This window comes from Telopea speciosissima, chromosome 6 (genome assembly GCF_018873765.1).
Source record: "Telopea speciosissima isolate NSW1024214 ecotype Mountain lineage chromosome 6, Tspe_v1, whole genome shotgun sequence".
Classification (NCBI taxonomy): Eukaryota; Viridiplantae; Streptophyta; class Magnoliopsida; order Proteales; family Proteaceae; genus Telopea; species Telopea speciosissima.
This window is the reverse complement of record NC_057921.1, coordinates 1,988,457-2,000,160: the sequence shown is the minus strand read 5'-3', so window position 1 is coordinate 2,000,160 and position 11,704 is coordinate 1,988,457.

Below are 11,704 nucleotides of genomic sequence, written 5' to 3'. Positions count from 1 at the left end.
ACCCTTACCTGAATGGCATCAAAGTATCCTAGAGTATCATACATTAATTTTTATTTTGTTTTTGTGCCTTAATCATGAAATTTTAATTATTTTCACTTTAGCTTTCTCTCTCTCTATCTCCCCTAACATATTGGTACACGTGCATATGCACGTGTAAGTTTACTAGTAACAGTAAATGTTTATACATGGCTCAAAACCCAAAAGTAAATCAAAATAAAGATGTCCAAAGCGTCACTATGGTCCGTAGGCACAATCGTCGTAATGACATCCATCACCTTGCTCCTTACTCACGGTCTCTGGATCCACGATGCCTATGTCATCATAGTTCGAGGTCTGAACCTCGAGGCCAGTGAGATAACCGTCATTTGCATCAAAGTCTAAAAAGATGTGTACACAAGGGGTTAGCTCCACTAAACCAGTGAGGGGATGGGGAATGTGCAAACACACAAGTCACAAATAGTCCATAATGAATGTATATATTAATTAATTTTTCAACTAACACATAGTCTAAGTCAAAGGTGTATGCTACTATGACAACTCGGGTAAACACCGTGGGTCACTTATGTTATCGTCACAGTATTACCTCAATTGTCACCAGGGGCCCGAGCCGGTCAAAACCCCCAAAACCATCCAGAGACAGACCCTGATGAATGGTGGTCATCCCTGACCTGACCTCTCTCCCCCATAGGCAACAAGGAGCCATGATCACCCAACACCTAAACCCCTGTTGGTAAGGGTCGTAGCATAAGGGAAACAATGTCTAACCGTAGTTATACTACATACAGTTCCTATCATCTCGAAGTGTATTCCGGGTGCATCAACGTCCCATATCATTGTAGGTACAAATGCTGCCGGGCTTGGGGAATCAGGACGCCTTTCGGGGGTTCGCATGGGCTTACCGGTGAAGTTGGTATCCCTTTATTTTTTGGCTCAAATATTCGATTGAGTCAGGTTGGTTTCCTAAACCAGTGATAGGAAAAATGCATATGCATAATAAAAGAATGGAGTCGCCACTTAGGTTGTAATGGGCCTAGAAATCTGAAGGTGTACCGCAAATCTCAGTTAAAACATAGGGCTACAATTGATTCCATATGGTCTTGCCAGAGAATGGGTAAGAGGTCAGGTTACGAAGATGGGAAGGTTTTACGCACCCCACTCCGCCTGGAGGAGCCGGTCCTTTGTGTTAAATGCTTGGATTCTCTCAAAATATGCAAAGTTAACCTATGATTGACATACTATGCATCATAAGAAACTAAATTATGCAAACGAGCATAAGATGGTAAATTACCAAAATGCCCCCTAATAGACATAAATACAAAAATATATGAAAAAGTCATATTTAAATATCACCAGTGATAGAAATATGACTAAATACATTAATATCATAAATTTAAGGTATTCCAAATACCTAAAATGTAGAATATCATGAAATGACAAAAATTACACAAACACCCCCTGGTGGGCATAATCGACATCTCATGTGAAGAAAATCATATTTAAACATCACCACTGATTTTAAACATGATTGAGCATATTAAACCATGTATGTAAGACATTCCTAATGTCAAAAATGCAATCTGGCATAATATGAGAAAATAAGATAAGAGATCATTAGATCAGAGACTGCACTCAATTTAAACGAGTTACCTACGTACCCCTTTGAAAGGGATCAGGTCAAACATAGTTCCCAATCGACGTTTGGATAAAGTCAATGATTTTAAAACACAATTTAAACTCATAAATATCATATATGAGACATTTCTAATATAAAAAATGCAATCCAGCATAAAATGGAAATAACTACATATACACCCCCTAATGGGCATGAATGCATGAAATGCAAATGAAGTCATGTTCGAATATCACCATTGATTTAAACATGACTAAATACATTATCAACATGCACGTGAGATATTTCAAGTACCAAAAAGGCAAACTAGCCTAAAATGGCAATAATTAATAAAATGCCCCTGGAGGGCAAAATTGGTATTTTCATCTGAATAAAACCATATTCAATCATAATCTTTGATTAAAAACCATTAATAAAGATTTACGTTCCCAGCTTGACAAAATGGGGTGAACGTGTTTTCAAGAAAATGGGTATCGTGACGATGCGGGGATCGACAGGTTTTCTTTTAAGTAAAACGTGACGGTGTAAAGGCTGAAAGGTTAAAATCCCAAAAAAAAAACAAATAATGACCGATGATAGGCAGAACCCTATTTCTATCGATCAGATCAACAACTGAGAGTAGGCACAGCTAAACAGTCGTTAGTCGGATCATCATTTTATGTAATATATTTAGAATGAAAATGCCATGCAAAACAACCTAAACAAAATTAATTCACACTAAGGCATGTTTTTTGATGATCTACATTAAACCAAATGCAGAATTAAAATATACCTGCATTTTTAACGGCGCTTCCGCACTACTACAGGATTCGCCGATGAGATGCGGACAGAACTCCTACCTATCAACTGGACTTTTGACGGTGGGACTCGAACAGAGCTTTAGCTAATTAGGAGTGCTAATTAACAAAGCTAAAAAGGAGAAGAACCTCTCTTAAGGAGGTTCAGCCAAGGTATGCAAGCAAGCAAGGGTTCGCCCAAGGTATGCAAGCAAGCAAGGGTTCAGCCAAGGTGTATAAGCATGCAAAGGAGAGAGCTTTTTTTAGAAGTAGAATTCTCAAAAGTAATTCCGGATGGGAGAGGAGAGACCCCCCCCCCTATTTATAGTGGAATTTAAAGGAGGTGGAAGAAGATGAGAGAAGGAGATAATTTTTTTCATGCATAATGATAAGAAGGGCGGTTATAAGGGAAAGGAAGAAAAGAAGAATAAAGAAGAAAAGGATATTTTGATACGAGGATAAGAAAAAAAATAAACAGAACAGAAAAGAGAAACAAAAAAAGACAAAAAAGAAGAGAAAAGAAGGAGCTCCCTCCAACGGATCAATTAAGGAGGTGATGAGTCATCTGATGACTCACCCACCCTATAAACGACTCTCGGCCTTTAAGGCCTGGTGGGCTCGGATCAGTTCAGAAATGCACATCTTCCCATTTTTGGAATAAGTTCATACCCAAGTATTGGAAATTGACAAATAATATACCATCGAAATTGTTTTTCCGAGCCCTATCCAATGGTGTAAGGTTCAGTCCAAGATTTGGTCAAAAAATATTTTAATTTTTGGAACAAAGATAAACCCTAATTCAAAGTCGGGAAAACTACCGATAGCCCGTGATTAATGCTCTCACACCCATGGCAAGTGTTGAGTATTTTACACTTAAAAACACTCGTCCGAACATTATCGGGGTCATGGTGGGGTCTGGTTAGGAGTCTAGCCCTTCCAGAAAAAAGAAATTTCGTCAATCGACATCCAGATGTCGACATTGTCGGGGGTGTCAAAATTCAGGTTCTACAGAATGCCCCTCTTTGGCTGAGGCCTATGCGCCAGCCGAAGGACAAAGACAGAAAGAGAAAATAATTTTGTCACCCAGAGCATGTACTAGTGGTACTTAGCGCATAAGTGATGGGGTTGCAATGCAAAATACAAACGATAAAACCAAATTCAGTATAAATCGTTCGATTCAAACCATGGTCGAGACAAAACCACAGCATGCAGATTGCCTTCCATAAGGCTGAATATACATATGGTTCACCCAAGTAGCCTCTCATAAGGCTAAAGCCATGCCGATTGTTCATTCCAAAACATTTTATCGAAAAAGTGCAACAATGATGCAAAATTACGACAATTATTGAGAGAACGAAAATAGATTCAGGGAAAGTCAAAACAGACACTGTAACCCTAAAAACTACTGAGATAACCAAAACCCAATGCAAAACCATGCTGGTGGGTGATTAGGATCAAAATGAGTCCAAGAAACGATGGACACTCTAATTTGGAAAATGATCAAATGCAAATATTAAGAGGTGCAAAACCATGCATCATGACTTTAAATCATGCCAATTTGAGAGATGTTCAAAAAACGATAAAAAAAAAAAAATGCCACAATTTGGAGTCGACATGGAGTTAAATGCAGCAACATCAGCCTAAATGGGCCCAGAAACCTGACTGGACTCACAAAAGTGAGTCAGACCAACCTACTTACTCCAAAAATTTTCATACTTTCTCTCCTTAGAAAATATGTATGAAATCAAAGTTTCCAATAATGACCCCATGATTAAAATTAGCATGCATTCACCTTAGGAAATATGCACGTCTTCATCTCTATAATTATGATCCTATGATCCTATGATCAAAATTATCATTCACCCACCTTAGGAAATATGTATGTCTTCATATTGTAAATTGATATGCACCCACCTTAGGAAATATCCATATACTCTCATCTTTGTAATTATGACCCTATGATCAAAATTATCCTGGACCAACAACCATAGAAAATATGCATGTTGTTAATATCCACCTGATCCAACACAAGGAGCATTCATATGGTTACTTACTCATGGTGAGGTTTGGATGACACTCCCTATTGGCAGCTCCATGGCTATCAACCTAAGGGTTTTTGGAGTAATAATCCCTTTTTACAGCCTCATGGCTATCAACCTAAAGGTTTTTAGAGTAACAGTCCCTATTGGCAGCCCCATGGCTATCAACCTACAGGTTTTTGACAACAGTCCCTATTAACAGTTTCATAGCTATCAACCTAAGGGTTTTTGAGAATAATAGTCCCTATTAACAGCCTCATAGCTACCAATGTAAGGGTTTTCGAGAATAATAGTCTCTATTGGCAGCCCCATAGTTATCAACCTAAGGGTTTCTGAGTAACAATCCCTATTGTAGCCTCACGGATATCAACCTAAGGGTTTTTTAGCATAACAGTCCCTATTGGCAGCCTCATCGCTATCAACCTATGGGTTTTTTATAACAGTCAATATTGGCAGCCTCATAGCTATCATACTAAGGGTTTCTAAGAATAGTAGTCCCTATTAGCAGCCCCAAAACTATCAACCTATGGATTTTTTTATGATTGAGGATCAAAGTTAGTAATGATGGTCAAACAACATTGATATCCCTCATCGATCGAACCCTGGTTACAAATCTGAGGGGGGAAGGAATGATGCCCTTCGGGTAATTATGGAAACAATAGTGATTTGGGCACCCTTCAGCAAATCACAAATGTATGAGGGTGAAATGGTACCACTCAACCGGAATGTAGGGACGATAAGGCATTAATCCATCAAAGTCAAGTGTAAGGGTGATTCGGCACCACTCGACCTATCAAAGACGTTGGTATTATGGGGTGACACCCTTCGGCCGATCCAAGAAAATGACTTTGGAGCAACACCCTTCTGTCAGTCTAAGGAAATGATATGTGGGAAGACACCTTTGGTCAATCCTAGAAAAAGACATTTTGAAAGACACCCTTGGTCGATCCCAGAAAAAGATATGTGGGAAGACACCCTTGGTCGATCCCAGCAAATTGTATGGTTTTGGCCGATCTGGCAGTGGCTAACCTGGCCTTTCAAGCTTTGGAGGAGTACAAAGGAAGATGCAATCCTATGCACAAAAATCCATGATGTAAATGGGAAAGCAATCCAACGTGTATTGGAGTCACGTGGTACACGAGTATTACGGTGATAGAGATTAGACAGCATACGAATGTTGTCATAATCAAAGTATTGGAAAGTACAAAGGAAGACAAAATCCTATGTACATAAATTCATAACGAAATCGGAAAAGTGATCCGTAATATTTTCCATTGGAAGCCAGGTAGTACAAGAGTACTATGGTGATTGAGATCAACGGCTTAGGAAACACATTCCTATGCAAATGATTGCAAAGTTGATGAGAAGGCAAAGGAAATACAATCCTATGCAAGTGATTTTCTTTTTTGAGATGCAAAGGGGAACACAGTCCGATGCAAAATATATCATGATATGCAAGAGGAAAACATAATCCTATAGAAACAATTTTTTTTTGTTGTTGTAAAGGGAAACACAATCCTATGCAAACCTAATCTGACATGCAAAAGGAAAACAATGCTATGCAAATAATTTTTTGAGATGCAAAGGGAAAAGAGTCCTATGCAACATATAAAATGCAATAGGTAAACATAGTCCTACGCAAATGATTTTTTTTAAATGCACAGGGAAACCCAGTCCTATGCAACACATGAAATGCAATATGAAAACATAGTTCTATGCAAATGGTTTTTTTTTTTAAATGTACAGAGGAAAACAGTCTTGTACAACACATTAAATGCAATAGGAAAACATAGTCTTATGCAAATGATTTTTATTTTTTTTTTTTTTGAAATGTACAGAACAAAATAGTCTTGTACAACATATTGAAATGCAATAGGAAAACACAATCTTACACAACCATAGATGTCAAACCCTGCTTCTGACTAGTTGGATTTTGATTAAAGGGCAGGAACCCCTGACCAGGCAATCGTACAAAATTAATGAGCAAACCCTGTGCATGTCATCCTTTATGCCTATTAGAAGATGGATAGCAGGCCCCTGCAACTGTGTAGCTCATAGCCTAATGTATGGTCTGGATCCCAGGTAATTTCTCTCCTCCCTATAATGGTGGGACCTACCTCTGTAAAAATGTGCAAAAACCCTTAGAAGGCCTATGGGGACAATGCCCTGACCAAGGGTCAAACCCATGGGCAAGCCCCATTGAATTTTAGCTTGCTGGAATTCTCTAGGCGATGGCACTGGGCGATGCAGCAAGGCCCAGTGACATCGCCCAGTGGGTGTTTCTGAATATTTTATTGGATTTTAATTATGGGGACCACCCAATATGGACATGGGCGCCCTCCACTGATAGAGGGAAGCCTAAGGGACCACCTCATACCCTTAGTTCTCTATGGACCCCACCAGTGTGCCTAGAATCAATCTGAATCAATTTAAAAACTGATTTTCAAAAGAGGCCTTCATAGGCAAACAAGCCTTAGTGAGGGCTGAGCCTGTAAATAGGTGGCCTTGGGCTCATTTTAGAGCCCTTGGCAGTGCTGAAATCCATGGGAGAGAAGAGAGGGAAGAAAGGAGAAAAAGGAGAAGGAAGGGTAGCTACTGCAACCCTGCACCCAACTTGGTTCGAGCTCTCTCAAGCTTGTTCAGGTATATTTACACCTATATAAACCTGCTATCCCCATCTCTTCCCCATGTTTGATGTGTTTTTACCCCCTGGGCAGCCCTGAACAGCTAGGGTTTGCCTAGAATAGCTCCAGATCTGCCATGCTAGCCTTGTGCATGGAAGATCTGTGATCTATGAGTGATTTTAATAGGTTGTTGTGTTGTTCCTTGGGCCGAAACCTGGTTGTGCACAGCTGTACTGCCAGTTTGCCCTATTGCCCTATGATTTGGAACCCTAAGTGCAAGCCGAGGCTGCAGAGACCAAACCCTAGGTGGTTGCAGCCTTGAACCACTGTTTTACAACCATTTCCAGCCCTGCATATGGCTGAGATTGAGATCCAAGCTTGAAGAAAACCCTATGACACTATTCACTGGGTTGTCTGGGCAGCCATTGGCAGCCCGATGGTGGATCTGATGGAAGATCCAATTGGACCATTAGGTAGACCATCCCAGGGGCTACCTAACCCCCCTAACATGCAAAGGATCAGGATTGAGCCTAGCCTAAAAATCCCAGCCTTGGAAACTCAGCCCAATGTCAATTTGAGGGCACTGGGCGATGTGGCAACGCGCAGAGCCATTGCCCAGTGAATAGAAATTTGCTGAAATGGTGATCTGGCTTTGGGAACTTCACCCATTGGCCCTATGACACTGTGGGAGGTTGGGAAATGACCAAAAAGCCCTTCCCCACATCTGTCCTTGATGGGAAGGTACTTTGGAACCCAAGTGGGCCCCGCAGGTGAAGGAAACCCTGCTGTGCTTGGTCCTACAACATAGAAAAGCTGTGGACAGCACTGTAAACCTGATCTGGTTTAGGGTTGGGTACAATCACTGTTAATGACCAATTTACCCCTGTGCCATAGGCTCTGGCCAATGCACCGGGACATGACCTAAGGCCCAGTGTAAGGCCCAGTGATTCCAAGTGAGAACCAACTGAACTTTGGGTCAACCCAGTAAGTTTAGGTTAACCCTAGGACTACCAGTGATAGACTGAAAACTTAATAAGACATTATCTGATTTATATTTAGGACTTGATCCCGCGCTCGAGGACAACCACCAAACTGCTTTCGAAACTGAGTTTGCAACTGAGGTCTTAGAACTCAACTCAGGTGAGTGAATAATATTATCATTCGTGTATGTGTAATAATGATATGATGCCGGCTAATATGAATTGAAATTAGAAATGTTGTGTTACTTACTTCTATTTCAAGTTACTCAAATCACTGCATAATGACTGTCTGTTGATCAACACTGTGAATTCTTGTATGATGATTGTGAATGTTAGACTAGATGCCGTAGCCTGTGGTAGCCCGTAGTATGGGATACGGTTGACACCACCTGACTCATACGATGTCATATAGACAAGGGGTTAGAGTTTCATCACCCGTGCTACGCACCCTTTCCAACAGGGGTTTAGGTGTTGGATGCATGTGGGGGCGACCATCAGAAAATGAGAAAAGAGAAAACGGAATGAATAGAACACCGGAATGGTGCATGAAATGAAAAGAACACCGGAATGGTGATATGAGCTATATGCCAGGCTATAAGCCAGAAAAGAAAAGAAAGAAATGAAATGGATTGTCCCACGGGTTAATCACAGAGGGCTGGTCGGGCTGACCTTGGTGATTGATGCGGGAGCTGACTGGTCCTCTCCGACAACTCAATGGGTGTATCGCGCGAAGGGGTTAGAAGCCCGCACCAAGGATACACGTATTGGGGATCGTAGTAGCACAAACCTGACTTAGTTGTATTGCTAGATGGCTAATAAATAACCTGGACTTGCATATCATGTAGGATCATATGAACTGTGAATTGTGATTGCATGTGCATGCATGATGATGTTATTTGCTCACGAGCTCAATGGGGGCTCACACTCTGTTATACAATGTTTTCTTAGATGATTTTGCAGATCGATGCCGCTGTGGCAAGGAGGGTCATCTCGAGGAGGAGAGTCTTGGTTGTTACAATGATGTTGGTGTGGACCCCGACGGAGGTCATATCGATCCTGCGTACTTTCTCGGTGGTCGTTGATGAAGACCGTTAAGGAGTGCCTCTGATGCTTTTTTATTTGGGGACTCCTTTTAGAGTTGTCAGGAGTTTAACCCCGTTCTAACTGTGGCTTTGTAGTAGATTTTACTTCTTTTTCTTTTTGGGGTTGCGTATGCTCACCCTGTATATATTTATGTATGTAGTTCTATTCTTATCAGCTTTGTACTTATGCTTGTGGATTGGTGGGGAATGTACAAACTTTCTTATATATATATTATCATCATTTACCGTATTGCTATGCTTCCTTTTATTATTGAAATTGTAGGGCATCTGCAGCATTCTGATCTTGCCTATGGTAAAGTGATGGTTATGGTTCCATGATCATAAGCACAGCTTCTAGATCCGTGGGATTTGGCGGATTGCCGTTATGCAATTTGGGTCACCTACCCAATCCTCCTAGGGGGTGGTTTGGGGTGTGACAATAGACAAATGATTATGCTTACCAAAGATTCTCCATTTTCTTTGTCTGCATTGCACAATGCTTGCTCTTCAAAAGGTTAGTGCACAATTATATGTGATGACATTACTAAAAAAGAAACTTTGATTGTCTCACTATAGAGAGGAAATAGGAGTCATTTAAACAATTTCGGTGATTGTGACTCATTTTTGTTATTTTTGAAAAACATTTTATTTTTTAAAACATTTTATTTTGAAAACCCATGTTTATTCATATTTTGACTTTATAATGCACAATTCCACATAGGCACATTATTCACATTCCCTGTTACACATGTAGACTCGACAGATAACGCCAATGGGTCAAGATCAAATGAGTGCTAGGTAAACTTAACGAAATGGGTAAATGGGCGAATGAATTTGAAGAATGGATATAAACAAGACGGGTATATAGGTCATTTTTTTTCATGGATATACTGAAAAAGACAGCCATGGTAATTGCCCCAAGACAATATCTTCCTTCTCGTAAGACTACTTAGTTTGTCAAACTGAGACTTTGCAATGATCAGGAACAAATCCCCTTTGAGCCATGTGCCCCTTCAATGCCCCAGTCTTGATAAATTTTCCCAAAGGCAACAAATTTTCCAACTCATTTTCCTTTCTTCATCTTATATAAAGGTTGCTCCAGTGGCAAGCTGATTCTTCTTCTCATATGCCAATGACCATGCTAGCAGTTAGAAGAGTAAGTACCATGCTATTGACATACGTAGATGGGCTTCCTTTTGTTCTTTTTTAAATCACCAGATCACATCAAGGACCGACAAAGACAGAGACAAAGATAGGAAAGAGGAGAAAGTGGAAATGTGATAGACATGAAAGAGGAGTAAACAGAAATGTGATAGACATGATGTAAACAAATGGAATACTGTACATATGGGTGGACCGAACTCGATTATTACTTCATTAAGTTGCCTATGTACCCCAAATAGGGATCAGGTCAAACGTAGTTCAGGAAAATATGACTTAATGTCAAAGCCTTGATAATTAAGTTCCATCGTAGCCGGGTGAGCTTGAAACAGTCGATGAGAATACCATCTCATTTAGTCCATATGAACGGGATGTCCGGTCCTGTCCCTAACCGAGAACCATTTTGGGTGAAAACCCATGAAACAACTTACAAGCCCAATAAAGATATATGTCATGCGTAAACAGAATTAAACAATTTATTATTAAATCGGGTTTGATGGACACATATCCAACAGACCATTGGTGAGTGATCCAAACCATATGCTCCAACCATTTGAGGGAAGTTCTAGACCTACCTAGGTAGCTCCTATATGTCTTAGGGTGATAACCTAGGTTGAAGCCCAAGACCTTACGGGGCTTAAAATGGATTAACTGGTTGACTATGAGGCTTATTAAAAAACCATTCTACTGTATCAGCCACCTAGAGGGGGTAGCAGATCCCCATCAGCTGCCCCATCTATCTCACATCCTCAAAAGGCCTTAAAACAACATCTTTGTATTATGGGGTCCACTTGGCCTAAATCCAAACCTAATCTATGGTAACCCTAGATGCTATTCAACATTTTTATGCCCTCTCATACCTTGTGGGATCATGGTGAGGGGTTTACATTGTCATAATGTGAGGATAATACACTTTTAAGTGTTGAGGAAAAAAAGACCTCATACACTCCAAGTCATCCACCATGATGACATAAAGGTTTTGATGATAACAAATAAAACCTCTCTTGGACTAACACTTGTTTAAGTTGTTTAGATGAGAGTGTAGCACCAAATGAGGGAGAGCGTATATAAGAACGTATACAAGAGTATACAAGAGTACACATTTGGACTATTGCTCAAGTTGATTTCAAAGACATGAAAGTCAAAGAATCAAGTCTTGAAGACAAAGACCAAGTCAAACGAAAGAATCTACCTTGAAAACTATCAAGTGTGAAGATTGAAGATGTTGTACTAGTTTGCATTTCGATTATTTAAGTCACAATAAATGTAACGCACACACACGTGCATACAATCATATAAAATGACCTTAGGAGGTTAAATGAACCCCTAAACATGTGATCAATTAAATTTGAGACCCCAAAAAATAGCCCCTTAAAGGAACTGACTTATTTCAGCAGAAATTGGCTAATTCG